General features: G+C 42.1%; 1 pseudogene; it reads left to right on the top strand.

The window, feature by feature from the left end:
• Positions 1 to 5,614: 5,614 nt before the first annotated feature.
• LOC132658931 (zinc finger protein 280A-like) lies at positions 5,615 to 15,500 on the top strand (annotated as a pseudogene).
• The last annotated feature ends 1,684 nt before the right edge of the window (positions 15,501 to 17,184 follow it).

Here is a 17,184-nt window from a genome sequence, read left to right as displayed (position 1 = left end):
GCAACAATCCTGGAGTGGGGTTGCCATTTCATCCTCCTGGGGATCTTTCTGGCCCAGGGCTTGAACTCAGGTCTCCTGCATTAACAGGTGGATTCTTTACCTCTCAGCCACCAGAGATCAATCTTTCCCAAAGTATTGGAGGATTTTACACCCTGGGATTCACTTCACTTCAGAATCAACTGAGGCAAACATTAAACTTTCAGATTCCCAGGCCCCCTCCTCTGGCAATTTGATTTTCTTAGGTGTGTTATGCAGCCCTGGAATCTCTATGTTTAACAATGTCCCAGGTGATTCTGAGATTTGATCAATTGTTAGAAGCATATGAAAATGACAGTGTTAGTCATCCAGTTGTGTTTGACTCTTTCAAACCCATGGATAGTAGCTCCCCAGACTCCTCTATCCATGGAATTCTCCAGGCAAGAATACTGGAGTAGATAGCCATTTCCTTCTTCAGGAGGTCTTCCTGACCTAAGGGTCAAACCCCAGTCTCCTGTACTTCAGGCAGATTTTTACTGTCTGTGCATCAGGGAAGCCTAGAAGCATAAATAAATGGTCAAAATTTTTCTTCCTTTGCCCTAAGTTTTTGCAAATATTTTAAAATTGACATCCAAAATGTTTTTGTTATAATTTTAAATGCTGCAAAACATAGTTTCTGGCATACAATAAAAATAAACCCTTTTAGTAAGTAAAACTAGAAATTCCCTGGTCAACCAGTGGGTAGTGCTCAGTGCTTTCACTCTGGTGACCTGGGTTCAGTCTCTGGTCAGGAAACTAAGATCCTGCAGGAAGTTGTATAGTATGTTCATAAATAAATAAAACTTAATATCATGCTTTCAAATATATCCATAAGAATGTAAATAGCATAGACATTTAAAATTATTTATTTTTATTTACTTATTTGGGTGTCTTGGGTATTAATGTGGCTTGCAGGATCCTTTGTCAGTTCTACTGCCCTCTGACATGTGGGATCTTAGTTCCCCAGTCAGGGATCAAACCCATGCTCCCTGCATTGGAAGGCAGATTCTCAACCACTGGACCACCAGGAAAGTCCCTAGTCTTGGGTTTTGATACTCACCAACGTTGGAGGAGGACATGGCAACTCACTGCAGTATTTATGCCTGAAGAATTCCATGGATAGAGGAACCTGGCTGCCTACAGTCCATGGAGTCACAAAGAGTCAGACATGACTGAGCAACTAGGCACAGCATTCACCATCTTAAAAGAGTATAAAACAAGCTCTTTCTAATGGTCAGGTTTTTTTTTTTTTTTTGCTTGCTTCATTGAGATGTAATAGACATATATTGTGTAAATTTCAGGTGAACACATGTTCATTTGATAAGAAAGGTATTTTCAATGTTCTATTTGGATACAGTACTTGAGATCATGTACATTAGTAAACTTCATTTTTGTTCTACTGCAGTGACTCTGTTACCTTACAAGAAATGGAAATACATATATTTCTTCTCTGAAACCCTCCCTCTCCCCTAAAAATCTGTGTGCAGAGGGCTGTAAAGGCAGTGGGAGGGAAAGCTTGAGATTAGAATATAGGTGGTGCAAAGTGGAAAGAGAGAGAAGAGAGGAAGTGAGGGAGGAAGGGAGAAGGAGGGGGACTAGAATGTGACCAGACACCCCTGACATAGTTTAAGAAAGCATGAGCCCCTATCTGGAAAAAGCTCCTGGGGTTCACCATGAAATCCACAGTGAGGACCCAGGGAATCCAGCGGGTGCTGAGTCTTCAAGTGCAGATCACCTGGGCAGTAAGCTCACTTCCTGCCCCCGTCACCCTGTCCCCCTCGCCCTGCAACAAACTCCCTTGCCTCTGGAAGAGAACAGGGGTTTGCTGTTTGCAGCTGGCCAATTTTCTGACGTTGGAAGAGGATCCCTGCCCTTTTAGACTCCTGACATCAGCCCAAGCTCTGTTGAAATAGCTGTGTGGACCACCTTCCCCTACCCTTAAGCTATTGAACCCCAAATAACTAAAGATGCAGATAAATTGGACATAAGGTGGTCGGCCTCTGGATGCCAGAAAAGGAAGTGGGGACTCTCACCACCGTGAGACCTGGAAAACAGCCCCTGTGGAAAGGAGGGACCTGAAGCCCCACCCACATTCTTTCCTCTCTATAGCAATTTGATAGAAAGGTTTCTAGTTGAAAGATCCTATGGGGAAAAACTTGTTCAGAAACCTGATTGAAGCCCAGTTTGGGCAGTAGTGGATTGGATTAGAATGGGCTTTTAAAGGCTTAGAATCACACCAGTCAGAATGGCAGCGATCCAAAAGTCTACAAGCAATAAATGCTGGAGAGGGTGTGTAGAAAAGGGAACACTCTTACACTGCTGGTGGGAATGCAAACTAGTACAGCCACTCTGATGAACAATGTGGAGATTCCTTAAAAAATTGCAAATAGAACTGCCTTATGACCCAGCTATCCCACTGCTGGGCATATACACCGAGGAAACCAGAATTGAAAGAGACATGTGTACCCCAATGTTCATCGCAGCAGTGTTTATAATAGCCAGGACACGGAAGTAACCTAGATGTCCATCAGCAGATGAATGGAGAAGAAAGCAGTGGTACTATGCACAATGAAGTATTACTCAGCCATTAAAAAGAATACATTTGAATCAGTTCTAATGAGGTGGATGAAACCAGAGCTAATTATACAGAGTGAAGTAAGCCAGAAAGAAAAACACCAATACAGTATACTAACACATATATATAGAATTCAAAAAGATGTATTTGAGACAGCAAAAGAGACACAGATGTTTAGAATGGACTTTTGGACTCTGTGGGAGAGAGGGGGTGGGAAGATTTGGGAGAATGGCATCGAAACATGTATACTATCATGTAAGAAATGAATCGCCAGTCTATGTTCGATACAGGATACAGGATGCTTGGGGCTGGTGCACGGGGATGATCCAGAGAGATGATATGGGGTGGGAGGTGGGAGGGGGGTTCAGGATTGGGAACTCATGTACACCCATGGTTGGTTCATCTCCATGTATGGCAAAACCAATATAGTATTTTAAAGCAAAATAAAGTAAAAATAGAAATTGAAAAAAAAAACACAAATCATAAAAAATAAATAATAATAATAAATGAAGGCTTAGAAACTTCTATTCCAGCCTCACTGATAAAAGTCTTTTGGAGACCCAAGTAGAAGTACCATGGACACAGGACACAGAAAGTGGTGCTGCTATTTCCAGAGAACTCTCTCTGGAACGTGCAGAAAAAGATACTCCATCTTCACCCACCACTGGGGCTCAGAGTGGGAAGTGTTTAGCTGCACTGAGTCAACTGGACTTCAACAGCTGCTGAGCCATGGGGTGTGGAATTCTTCTTTTTGTGCTCTGAAGCCATGAGTCTGCAAAATTTCTCTGTAAAGGACTAGAGAGTAACCAGGAATTAAGGGCCATGCGGTCTCTGCCATTAGTAGTGTGAAACAGCCTCAGGCAGCTGCAAATGATCACAGCTGTGTTCCAATAAAACTTTATTTGTGACACTGAAATTTAGATAACATAATTTTCATGTCACAAAACACTTCGTTGTTTCCCCCCAAATTAAAAAAAAGTAAAAATATTGAACATATTTTTAAAAGTTAAAAAAAAAAACCACGCACTAAAACATAAAAATCATTCTTAGCTTGCTGGTTAGTAGAAAAAAACAAACAGGAGGCAAGCCAATTTGTCAATCCCTGTCTAAAACATTTGCCTATATAATACAGCTAGCATCCCATTAGTGGCTTGTGACATGAATTTAGTAGGCTGGATTCTGCTTGTGAAAAATAGAAATTTTCATTAAAATGACATCAGGTGTAAGATACAACATTATTCCTTTTTTTTTTTTTTTTTTGGTCATACCCTGTGGCAGGCGGGATAATAGATCCCTGACGAGGGATTGAGCCCATGCCCCCTGGTGTGGAAGTGAGGAGTATTAAATACTGGATCACCAAGGAAGTCCCATATATATATATAAAATATATATGTATGTATGTATGTATACATGTGTGCTCAGTTGCTTCAGTCATGTTTGACTCTTTGCAAGCCTACGGACTGTAGCCTACCAGGCTCCTCTGTCCGTATGACTCTTTAGGCAGGAATGCTGGAGTGGGTTGCCATTCCCTCCTCCAGGGGGTCTTCCTGATCCAGAGATGGAACCTGCATCTCTTACTTCTTCTGAATTGGCAGGAGGGTCCTTTACCACTAGTGCCACCATTACACACAGCCAAACAAACTGTTATATGTTACTGATGAAATGTGATCTGGTATCAGACATGGTCAGATGTAAACTTTAGAATGTCCCGTAATGTCAATGAAATGTATTAATGGCATAAAACTCTCAACAGAAGTATTATATGGAGAGAAATTATGTTACAAACCTTTTATTTCAATGACCACCACCTGTAGAGTTTAACAGGAGTGCTCAGGCTGCCATAGGGAGAAAAGGCAAAGGTAGGGGCTGGAGAAGTAACTTTAAAACTGTTATGTCACTTAACTGAGTTTGAGATGTTACCTTAAGTATAAAATACAGTGTGAATACTTATCTCAATGTTTCAGCCCATGATTAAATCAGGTACTAATTTTGTCTTTTGAAAGAAATATAATCATCACCACTTTTCTGCAGAGAATAAGTTCCAAGACACCCAGCAGACATGTCTAACCTCACATAGTATCAATATTTTTTCTATACAAACATACCTGTGATGCAGTTTATTTTATAAAAGTACAGTAAGAGATTGGCAATTAACTAATAATAACAGGAAAGTGAAAGTAAAGTCGCTTAGTCATTTCCAACTCTTTGTGACCCCATGGACTTCAGCTTAGTACGCTCTTCTGTCCATGGGATTTCCCAAGCAAGAATTCTTGACTGGGCTGCCATTTCCTTCTCTAGAGGACCTTCCTGACCCAGGGATCGACCCAGGGATCACCCCAGGTCTCCCTAATTGTAGACAGACATTTTACCATCTGAGCCACCAGGAAAGGTGTAATAACAACATAGAACTATTATAACAATATACTTTTATAAAAGTTCTGTGAATGTAGTATCCATGTAAAAAATATTACTGTACTAATTTAGTGATTTTTTTCACCCTAACTAAGCAGTTACTATGCTTTGTGTCCATAACTTTTGCTGTTTGAGGTTTGACAGGAAAACCAATGCAGATTTCTTTTCTCTTCTTCACATTCACCAAAGATCTTAGCAACCTCAGCATACTTTTTTTTCTCTTTTTATATCAAATTGAGAACTTTGATCTTTTCACTTTAAGACAGCACTGAATGGATTGTCTCTGGCATATCTAAATGGCCAGCATCACTCCACTTATGCTTTGGGGCCATTATTGAGTAAAATAAAGATGACTTGGTCACAAGACCAGTGACATCTCAAAAGTCATTGTGGTAAACGAGTTATAAATGGGTGGGATGTGCAGGACTAAGGAACGATTCACATTCAGGGCAGGAGGATGCAGGATGGTGTGAGATTCCAATTACACTCCTCAGAATGACATGCAATTTAAACCGTATGAGTTATTTCTTTCTGGACTTTTCCATTTAATATTTTCAGTGAACAATTGAGGGTTAACTACACCACAGAGAGTGACACCTAAGATCAGAGGGGATGACCTTCTCCTGCGGTGGAAAAAACACTAGAAGTAGGGGCCACTTGAAGCCAAAAGTGATAGTAAAATGGCCCGTCTTCCCATGTGAGGAAGCACAAACACCGCCACAAGCCAAGAAAAAGACCGGAGGGTCCAAATCCAGAGATGAGAACAATGACGATGCTGAGGTCAGATTTGTTGGAGTGGAACATGTCAATGAGGATTCTGAAGCCCTCTTTGTCAGAGTGAGTTCAAGTTCAAAGCAAATATTTTCTAATATTTTGAACGGAGTGACCAGGGACTCATCTTCCAGAAGTAAGAAGGGCCACTTGAGTCCAGATCCCTCCTGCATGTTGCAACCTACAAATCTCAGGACCCCAGCAGCAGAGCCAGCAGTTGTCTCACCAGCTTCTCAGTCTGAATATGGAGGAAGAGACAGTCCTATTATTTTCAAGCCTTTGTCTAAACCTGATTATAAAAGGAGCTCTCTGCCAGCCATGCTTCACAATTCAGAATTTCTCTCTCAGTAGCCTCGCTGTCTGTCTGAAACTGTTCTCTCATTAGGAGGCAAGGATGAAAGTCCTTTTATTCAAAGTGAGGTACCACTTCAGATGTAAATTTTAACAGTGGGAATCCCTAAAGACCTAAACTCTGATGAAATCCCAGGGAGACCTGCTTCCACCATGCCCCTCCAGGAATCTCTCCTACAAAGAATATGATTATCACCTTGGAAGATACCCTGACCTCACCAAGTCATGTGCATGGTGGGGTTTCATTATCATGGACTTATGCAAATAACCAGGCATGCTTCTGTCTTATGAATCCAGACAGAACATGTAATTTGGAAGGGCTGGAGAAAACAGACTTTTGGACTCTAAGAAGTCAAAGCAAGACTGTTGATCCCATGAACAGAAATCTGATCATGTTACTTGATGACTTTTACTATGGAAAGCATACAAGAGATGGGTAGCCAGAACAGAAGAGTCACACAAACTTAAATTGCCTCAGCTGCTTGAGAGTTCTAAAAGATGTCAAGTTTATGACACATGTGAGGAGCCATCTGGAGCTTGAGAAGCAGAAGGGTGACATTTGGGAAATCCACACTGCTTGCCAACACTGCCACTGCCAGTTTCCCACCCCATTCCAGCTCCAGTTTCACACTGAAAGTGTCCACGCTTCCTGGGAGCTCTCCACAGTCTGTAAAATCTGTGAATTGTCCTTTGAATCAGATCAGGTTCTTTTACAGCACATGAAGGAAAGTCACAAACCTGGTGAAATGCCCTATGTGCGCCGTGTTTGCAATGACCTATCGTCAGCCTTTGCTGAAGTGGAGGCACGTTTTAGAATGTGACGTGGAAATATGAACAATTTGCTTTGTCTGTTTTGCCTCAGATTTTTCAAACTGGTGAATTCCTTCATAAATCACGCTTGGAAGCACTGGAACAAGAGGGTATTTCCATGTTTGAAGCTCTGGCTACAGTTTTTTAAGCTGAAGGAAAAGACAGAGCACCAAACCAAGAATCATCAGTCAAAGCAATTGTGAGGGTTGCCTCCTAAAACAGAGGTAATGATCCGAACTTCAGTTCAGCTGGAATTGAGTTGATTTCCCTGAGAGAGACAGCATCCATCATTGTGAGGAACAATGACTCCCACTGCCACCCGGAAAAACTACAGAGGATTGACTATGAACACAAAACATTCCAGACATGCTGCAGCAAGGGATCTGGCGAAAAATTATGTTCTACCCACCTCCAGAAATTTGGAAAAGCCCTATTGAAGTTCAACCAGCTGTACATAAAGACCCTGCTTGGCTTTTGTTGTTCAGTTCTCAGTCATGTCTGACTCCCTGTGACCCTATGAACTTCAGTATGCCACGCTTCCCTGTCCCTCACCATCTTCTGAAGCCTGCTCAAACTCATTCCATTGGGTTGCTGATGCCATCCAACCATCTCATCCTCTGTCTCCACTTCTCCTGCCTTCAATATTTCCCCAGCATCTTCCCCCACCTCCTCACCAATGGGTTGACTCTTCCCATCAGGTGGCCATCAGGATCAGTTATTCCACTGAATATTCAGGGTTGATTTCCCTTAGGATTGACTGATTGGATCTCCTTGCAGTCCAAGGGACTCTCAAGAGTCTTCTTCATTTTCCAGCACCACAGTTCGAAAAGATCAATCCTTCAGCACTCAGCCTTCTTTTTGATCCAGCTCTTCCATCTGTATCTGACTCCTTGGAAAACCATAGCTTTGACTTCATAGACGTTTGTTGGCAAACTTATGTCTATGTCTTTTAATAGGCTGTCTAGGTTTGTCACAGCTTTTCTTCAAAGGAGTGAGCATCTTTTAATTTCACAGCCTCAGTAACCATCCACAGTTATTTTGAGGCCCAAGAAAATAAAGTCTGGTTTACTGTAACTGAGATTGTACTTGATTCACCTCTGTAACATCAAGTAGCTTTGAAATCTCCATGTTCCTTCCTGGCCACTCTCTGCTCCCCAAAGTAACCATTTCTCTGACCTCTAGCACTACGGAGTCATTTTTCTCTGTTTCAAATTTTAAACAAATACAATCACACAATAAATTTTCTGTTCCTCTGGTCTTGGTTTTCTTTTAAATGAGTGAGATGTATTCTTATTGTATGTAGCTGTGGAACATTCTTTTTCATTGCTGGGTAGAATTCCTTTGGATGAATGGGTATAGTCTTATATGTCCATTTTACTGTGCTTGGAATATGAGGCTTTTATTTTGTCTTTTCGAGTAAGCCACCTATGAACCTGTGTATGTCTTCCTTAGTAATTTCTAGGATAGCTGTATGTGTATATTTAGATATGAGATTTTCTGATCATGCATGTGGTAGTGGTTTAGTTGCTAAGTAGTATTTGACTCTTGCAACCCCATAGACTCTAGCCCACCAGGCTCCACTGTCCATGGGATTTCCCAGGCAAGAATGCCACAGTGGGTTGGCATTTCCTTCTGTAGAGGATTTTCCTGACCCAGGGTTCAAACCTGGGTCTCCTGCATTGGAGGCAGATTTGTTACTGACTGAGCCATTCTAATAAGCAGGTACAGTCAAATGCTTTATCAAAGTGATTGAAGCAATGTGTATTTCCACTGACAGTACTGGCATTTCCATTTCTACCGAACACTTGGCACTGTCAGTCTGTTTCATCATATAACTTAGCAGGACCCTGCAGGGCTTTCCCAAAGACAGATCGCCACTGCAACTATCACCAATATACCCATTCTCTTATTTGCAGAAAAACTTTAGGTCCTAGACCTTCCATGAGTTTCAAAGAACAATTTTAATTAGAAATGAAAAACTGCAGAAACAATGAAAAAATCAAGCAAGACAAGCAATAATTTGTTGTAGTGCAGTCATGTTCACTCTTTGCAACCACATGGTCTGCAGCACACCAGGCTTCTCTGTCCTTCACCATCTTGCTCAAGCTCAAGTCCATTGAGTTTGTGAATGTCACCCAACTATCTCTTTCTATGTCATCCCCTTCTTCTCCTGCGTTCAGTCTTTTCCAGCATTAGCATGTGTTCTAATGAGCTGGCTCTTCCCATAATGTGGCCAAAGTTTTGGAGATTCACTTTTAGCATCAGTCCTTCCAATGAATATTCAGAGTTGATTTCCTGTAGGACTGACTGGCTTGATCTCCCTGCAGTCAAAGGGACTCTCAAGAGTCTTAGCCAACACAACAGTTCAAAAGCATCAATTCTTTGGTGCTCAGCCTTCTTTACTGTACACCTCTCACATCCATACATGACTAGTGGAAGAACCATAGCCTTGACTACACAGACCTTTGTTGGCAAAGTAATGTCTCTGCTTTTTAATATGTCATCTAGGTTTGTCTCAGCTTTTCTTCCAAGGAGCAAGCATCTTTTAATTTCATGGCTGCAGTCACCATCTGCAGTGATTTTGGAGCTCAAGAAAATAAAGTCTGTCACCATTTCCATTGTTGCCTCATCGATTTGCCATGAAGTGATGAGACCTTTGACAGGGTGGACCACAGTAAACTCTGGAAAATTCTGAAAGAGGTGGGAATACCAGACCACCTGACCTGTGTCCTGAGAAATATGCATGCAGGTCAAGAGGCAATAGTTAGAACTGGACATGGAACAACAGACTGGTTCCAGATAGGGAAAGGAGTACGTCAAGATTGTATGTTGTCACCCTGATTATTTAACTTATGTGCAGAGTACATCATGAAAAACTCTGGGCTGGATGAAGCACAATCTGGAATAAAGACTGCTGGGAGAAATATCCACAACCTCAGATATTCAGATGATACCACCCTATTGGCATAAAATGAAGAGTCTCTTGATGAGAGTGAAAGAGGTGAGTGAAAAGACTGGCTTAAAACTCACCATTCAAAAAATGAAGATCACTGCATCTGGTCACATCACTTCATGGCAAACAAATGGAGAAAAAGTGAAAACAACAGCAGATTTTATTTTCTTGGACCCCCAAATTACTGCGGACAATGAATGTAGCCACAAAATTAAAAGAAGTTTGCTCCTTGATAGAAAAGTAATGACAAACCTAGACAGCAAAAAAAAAAAAAAAAAAAAAAAAGGGAAAGAAAGAAAGAATAATTAATTAATTAATTAAAATTTTAAAAACAGCTAAGGCATCACTCTGCTGACCAAAGATCTTATAGTCAAAGCTATAGTGGCTAGGAGAGTAAGGAATTCACTTGCAAGAGGGAGACCTGGGTTCCAGGACATCCCTGTAGGACAGTGGTAAGACTATGTGCTCCCAAATTGGAGAGACGAAGTTCATTCCCTGGTCATGGTATTAGATCCCACATACTACAACTAAAAATGCCTCATGTGACAATTAAAAATCCTGCATCCCGCATGCTGCTATGAAGATTGAAGAGCCCTTGTGCTGCAGCCCTTGCACTGCAAGCACAGCCAAGTAAATGTATAAATATTTGAAAGAAAGAAAAATATATGAGAATTCCCTGTTGTTTCAGTGGTTAGCACTTGATACTTTTACTGCCAATGGCCAGAGTTCAACACCCGGTTTTGGAACTAAGATCCCACAGATTATGTGGGATGGCCAAACAAAAAAACAAAATGATAATAGAGGAGGAAAAAACTCCCAGAATTTGTAAATGAAGCAATATAACTGCAAGCAGGCTGAAGATAGAGTAAGGATTGCCAGGAACCCAAAGTGCAAATGTAGCACCTCTATAGTTCACAAGCCTCTTTAATGTTGTGGTTATGCTCCTGCTTCTGAACATAAATAACTTGTAGCTACTAAGATAAATTGTTATGAAAAAAAGAAAATGGTTGAACTGAATGATATTGAAAATAGCAAATGTTTTGAGACAGGGATAAAGCAGTTTCATGTGTTAACGTGCATTATGTTTGAAAAGAAATATTGGCAAAACAATGATCTAAGTCAGTGCTATTCACAGAAGTTTCTGCAGCAATAAAAATTTTTAATATCATTGTTACATGTATTCTGTAATAAGGATGATCAGCTTTTCACATATATAAATGAATATATATTTTTCTCTTCTCTGAGGTGACCTGTTTATATTTTTATCTGATTTTTCAGATGGAGAGTTCATCTTGTAGGAATTTTTCTTTGAAGGGGGGGGGTGTTGCTTAAGTGATCTTAGATCTTCAACCAGGGATCAAATCTCTGCTCCCTGCAGTGGAAGCACAAAGCCCTAACTACCAGATCACTAGGGAATTCTCAATGAAAATATTTTCTATCTCCTTGTCTAATATGCCGCTTTGGAGATGTTAAAATGTAGCTAGTGTGACTGAGGTATTAAATCATTGTTTGTGCTAAGTCACTTCAGTCCTGTTCAACTCTTTGTGACCCCATGGACTGTAGCCCACCAGGCTCCTCTGTCCATTGGATTCTCCAGGTAAGAATACTGGAGTAGGTTGCCATTTTCCTGTCCAGGGGATCTTTCCAGTGATTGAACCCGGGTCTTTTACATCTCCTGCATTGGCAGGCGGTTCCTTATGACTAGCACCGCCTGGGAAATCTATTAAATCTTTAATTTAATTTAATTAATTTAAAACCAAAAGATATGGCTAGAAGAACCAGATCTTCCTTATAAATGAGTTTCAATTAATCTGTATACTCAGTAATTTGTGTATCTCTTAGATGTTTTCCTCAAGATGAGAGTCCATGCCCGACCTCAAGTGTAGGCTGGGTTTAGTGCCTTGTTTCTAAAGAACAAAGTATGTCAGGGGGAAGAAGATAACTTTATAGCAGAGGAAATAGTGGTAAATCATATTGAGAAATCTGTATGGAGGTCAGGAAGCAACAGTTAGAACTGGACACGGAACAACAGACTGGTTCCAAATAGGAAAACGAGTATATCAAGGCTGTATATTGCCACTCTGCTTATTTAACTTATAAGCAGTGTACGTCATGAGAAACACTGGGCTGGAAGAAGCACAACCTGGAAAAAAGATTGCTGGGAGAAATATCAATAACCTCAGATATGCAGATGACACCACCCTTATGGCAGAAAGTGAAGAGGAACTAAAAAGCCTCTTGATGAAAGTGAAAGAGGAGAGTGAAAAAGTTGGCTTAAAGCTCAACACTCAGAAAACGAAGATCATGGCATCCGGGTCCATCATTTCATGGGAAATAGATGGGGAAACAGTGGAAACAGTGTCACACTTAATTTGGGGGGGCTCCAAAATCACTGCAGATGGCGATTGCAGCCATGGAATTAAAAGACGCTTACTCCTTGGGAGAAAAGTTATGACCAACCTAGATAGTATATTCAAAAGCAGAGACATTACTTTGCCGACTAAGATCCATCTAGTCAAGGCTATGGTTTTTCCTGTGGTCATGTATGGATGAGAGAGTTGGACTGTGAAGCAGGCTGAGCACTGAAGAATTGATGCTTTTGATCTGTGCTGTTGTAGAAGACTCTTGAGATTCCCTTGGACTGCAAGGAGATCCAGCCAGTCCATTCTGAAGGAGATCAACCCTGGGATTTCTTTAGAAGGAATGATGCTAAAGCTGAATCTCCAGTACTTTGGCCACCTAATGTGAAGAGTTGACTCATTGGAAAAGACCCTGATTTTTGGAGGGATTGGGGGCAGGAGGAGAAGGGGGTGACTGAGGATGAGATGGCTGGATGGCATCACAGACTTGATGAATGTGAGCCTGAGTGAACTCTGGGAGTTGGTGATGGACAGGGAGGCCTGGTGTGCTGCGATTCATGGGGTTGCAAAGAGTTGGACATGACTGAGAGACTGAACTGAACTGAACTGATATTGATAGTATGGATTCTTGATGGGCAGTGATAAGATATATATAGCCTTGGAAGTATAGTTCTAAAAATATATAAACCCCAGTGCAACCAGGAAAAACATATCAAACCCATATTGAGAGTCATTCTCCAAAATACCTGCCCCTGAAGACTTCTGAAAATTACCAAAAGTCATGAATAGCAAGGAAAGATTAAGAAACTGCTATAGACCAGAGTGATGGACAGGGAAGCCTGGCATGCCGTGATTCATGGGGTCACAAAGAGTTAGACATGACTGAGCGACTGAACTGAACTGAACTGAACTGAACTGAACTAAACTGACAGACCAGAGTAAGCTAAGGGACGTATCTGTGGCTTTTCAGTATGTGTTCTCATACAGTTCAGTATTCTATATGGGAATATGAAACTGGAAATGGACATCTGTAGAAAAACTGGTAAAATCTGGGTAAAACCTATAACTTAGTTAAAGGTTATCCTACTGAAAGTTGCTGGAATAATTATGAGGCTTAAAGGAGGTCATTTCATATATATACATTTTAGACATTGCAAGTATTTTCTGTATATCACACCAATTTCATTTTTACTTCACTGGAATGGAAATCTAAAGTATGATATAATTAACTGAATGGAAAAATTCAAATACAGTGGATCAATAATGTTTAGACTGCATCAACTGACCATAATGCAATAATGAGAAATTGACAAAGAAACTTCTTTTAAAATGCTATTCACTTTTAAAATATCAATAAATATATTAATACATATCTTCATGGAATTTTTAGGCAAGACTACTGGAGTAGATTGCCATTATTTTCTCCAGGGGATCTTCTTGTTCTGGGATCAAACCTGACCCTCTTGTGTCTCCTGCATTGGCTGGAAAGTTTTTACCATTTGAGCCCAGGGAAGCCCATGCATTATCTAATCTTTGTCTTAAGAACAGAATATTAGGATATACTTGGAAGTGAATGATAATGAAGATACTATTCAGCAAAAATTGTGGGACACAATTAAAGTTGTATGCGGAAACGATGGAAACATTGACAGATTTTATTTTCTTGGGGTCCGAAATGATTGTGGATGGTGACTGCAGCCATGAAATTAGAAGATATATGCCTCTTGAAAGAAAAACTATGACAAACCTAGATAGCATATTAAAAAGCAAAAACATTCCTTGCTGACAAAGCCTAGCTAGTCAAAGCTAAGGTTTTTTCAGCAGTCATGTAAGGATGTGACAATTGGATCATAAAGAGGGCTGAGTGCTGAAGAATTGACGCTTTTGAACTGTGGTGTTGGAGAGGACTCTTGAGAGTCCCTTGGACGGCAAGGAGATCCAACCAGGCATTCCTAAGGGAAATCAACTCTGAATATTCATCAGAAGGACTGATGCTGAAGCTGAACATCCAATATTTTGGCCACCTGATGTGAAAAGCCAACTCATTGGAAAAGACTTTGATGCTGGGAAAGAATGAGGGCAGGAGAAGAAGCGGGCAGCAAAGTATGAGATGGTTGGATGGTATCACCAACTCAATGGACAATGAGTTTGAGCAAACTCCAGGAGATAGTGAAGGACAGGGAAGCCTGGTGTGCTGCATGCAGTTCATGAGGTTGCAAAGTGTCCTACATGACTGAGGAACTGAACAACAGCAAATTAAGGTAAATTTATAGCATCATCTATAAGAGAAAGGATAGTTACAAATAACTATCTCAAAAAGTTGTAAAGATGAGCAGCAGAACAAACATAGTGATAAGAAGGAATAAAATGAATAAAGAATGAAAAATGAATGTAATAGAGAAGAAAATATTGTAACAAAACCAAAACTTTATTCCTGCATATGACTGCTAGGAGACTTCCAGCAGACCAGGGCATTAAAAAAAATTAAAAATAAAAAAAAAAAAAAAAACTCCTTAAAGGGCCAAAAAAGAAATACATTAGGCTTTGTGAATATAATCTTTGACAATTAATCCAGTTTTCAGCCATAGACAATAACCAAAGGAATTGGCAAGTCCCTATTCCAACTTTAAGGACTCTGAAAGTTGAATTTCACACAATTTTCAAGTCTGAAATAATATTCTTTTCTGTTTTCCTAAGCCATTAAAAAGCCTAAATCTCTAAAATTTCAAAAAAGAAGTAAAGTTCATTCTCAGCTCACTCTAGCCTGTGCAAAAACAGGGGAAGGCTGCCCTGCATTGATCCAAATGGAATTCCAAGAGGAGGAGCTTCAAGATCCAGGTGCATGGTCAAGTTCCATAAGCAAAGGGCAGGTCACCCCTGAGAGCTGTGAATGCTGGACACCATCACTGGACTCGCCTAGTAGACTTGGATGCTGCTCTCAGCACTGTGCCCTAGGGACCGTGCAATATGTTTTTTGTTTCCATCCCCCACCCTCCCCACACCCCAGCCCACCCCCCCATCCCCGACCCCCAGCCCTCTGGTGAGCTGCACAATCCTGACAGAACCAAGTCCATTGAGATTCAGGTTCAGCCTAACTGCGCCCTCAGCGGTTGCCTCCAGAGGTGCCACTGCGCATGCAGGCCTGCAACTCGGCCTTGCGACCAATCAGATTGCTGGCGCCGACACCTGGCAGCCAACCATCGGTGGCAGCTGTCGCCCTGTAGGGGCAGCTGCAGCGTTGCCCAGGGCATGAGAAGGCGTCTTTGCCTCAAGTTTAACCCAGAGACCGCCTAGGGGCAAGTGAGCTGCGGACAGTTCCGGCCCCACCGCCAACGGGGACCGGTAAGGACTGGGGCATGGAGTGGCCAAAGTGGTGCCTGAGGGCCAAGGGGAGGGTTTCTCGAGTCCCCACAGGCACGGGGCCTTGGTCGGCGGGTCGGCATGTGTGGGGTGGCAGGCCCTCGGGAGGGAGCATGTGGCCGGGCCCACAGGCCCCGAGGCCCCTTTCGTCCGCTCCCCTCTCTAGTCTGGGCGGGCGCTGCTCTTCGGCAACCTTCCTGCCCCAGAGGTGGGTCAAGCCAGCTTAAGGGAAGGGCCTGTCATGCCCCCGGCCCCGCTCGGATCTCCATTAGAACCTAATATATTTAAACACACAGAGACATATTCACAGCGGGTTTGTGACTCGGGCCGACCCCGTTCTGGACCCATACAGTCAGGTGGGCGCAGCAAAAAAAAAAAAAAAAAAAATCGATCTAGTGGCCTCTTCACTGCCACAGTGCCTTGGTAGTTTTCCTGTTTCCTCTGCCTCTCCCGGGACTCCAGGGCTGCCCCTCTACCTTAGGGCCCCAAGATTCAGCCCATTGGTTCAGGGTATTGGCATATGAGGTATTTGTTCCTTTGTTACTGAGAGAAGGGAGGTGGGAAGAAGCAGCTCAGAGAAGAGGAGTTCAGTCACTTGTTCTGGTTGACTGTGAGGAGCCTGGTCAGCATCCATAGGGTAGGACCAGGTAGGTACTGGGGGATAGGACATTCCCAGAACATGTGACTCACTGTGACCATTCCCTCTGCCCGCCCCCAGGATGTGACCTTCTCCTGCCTGGGAAGTCTCAAGCGCTTGGGTCTTCAGTGTTCCCCTGAGTTAAGGTGACAGACATCTTTACAATAAGGAACACAGTTTTCTCTTTCTTGTCTTCCATTTTTCTCCTTTCATTCATGGGCTGACACATTGCTGTTGAGAGAGAGTTCTCCTGATTGGGGATTAGCTGACCCTGATTGTGGGTGGTGACTTCAGGACAATCATGGTTTCAGGTCACTTTGGAGCTCTCTGAGTTACACCCTTTAAAACGAGCAGGAAGGCTGGTGGCTTGCATTCTCCTGCCATCTTGAAAGATAAAGAGTAAAAGCACCATGGGTTTTAAGCTGTGTCGAGCTGACTCCTACCACTTGGTGAGGCTAAAATAGGGCAATGCACATATCCTAAGGTTTTAGCTACAAAATCAAAGTAATGAAGGTGTGGGAGTTCCCTGGGGGCCTGATGATTAGGATTCTGGGGTTTCACTGCAGTGATCTAGGTTCCATCTCTGGTCAGGGAATTGGGATCCCACAAGCCAAGCAGCATGGCCAAATGAATAAATGAAAAAAGTGGTTTATTCAGAGAAAATATGTTGTGATTTAAGAAGTTTGCAAGGGATTACTTGCTCATTTCTGCACCCTTAAGGGCTTCATTTCATTAAGTAATTGAACTCTACTGGGTGGGGGCCGGGTACCATCTGAGTTCATTTCATGCCAGTAAAGAAGAGCATAGGTAGCTCTATGCCCAGCAACTTGTGCCTACAGCTCTGTTGTATAGTTATCTATTGCTGGTACAGCTTTGAACTTCACAGCATATCAATGTTGCCATGTTTTGTTTTGGTCCTGCCATGTAGCTTCACAGGGTA

This window comes from Ovis aries, chromosome Y (genome assembly GCF_016772045.2).
Source record: "Ovis aries strain OAR_USU_Benz2616 breed Rambouillet chromosome Y, ARS-UI_Ramb_v3.0, whole genome shotgun sequence".
Classification (NCBI taxonomy): Eukaryota; Metazoa; Chordata; class Mammalia; order Artiodactyla; family Bovidae; genus Ovis; species Ovis aries.
Note: the sequence above shows the minus strand (reverse complement) of the source record. Positions and strands in the feature narration are given on the sequence as shown.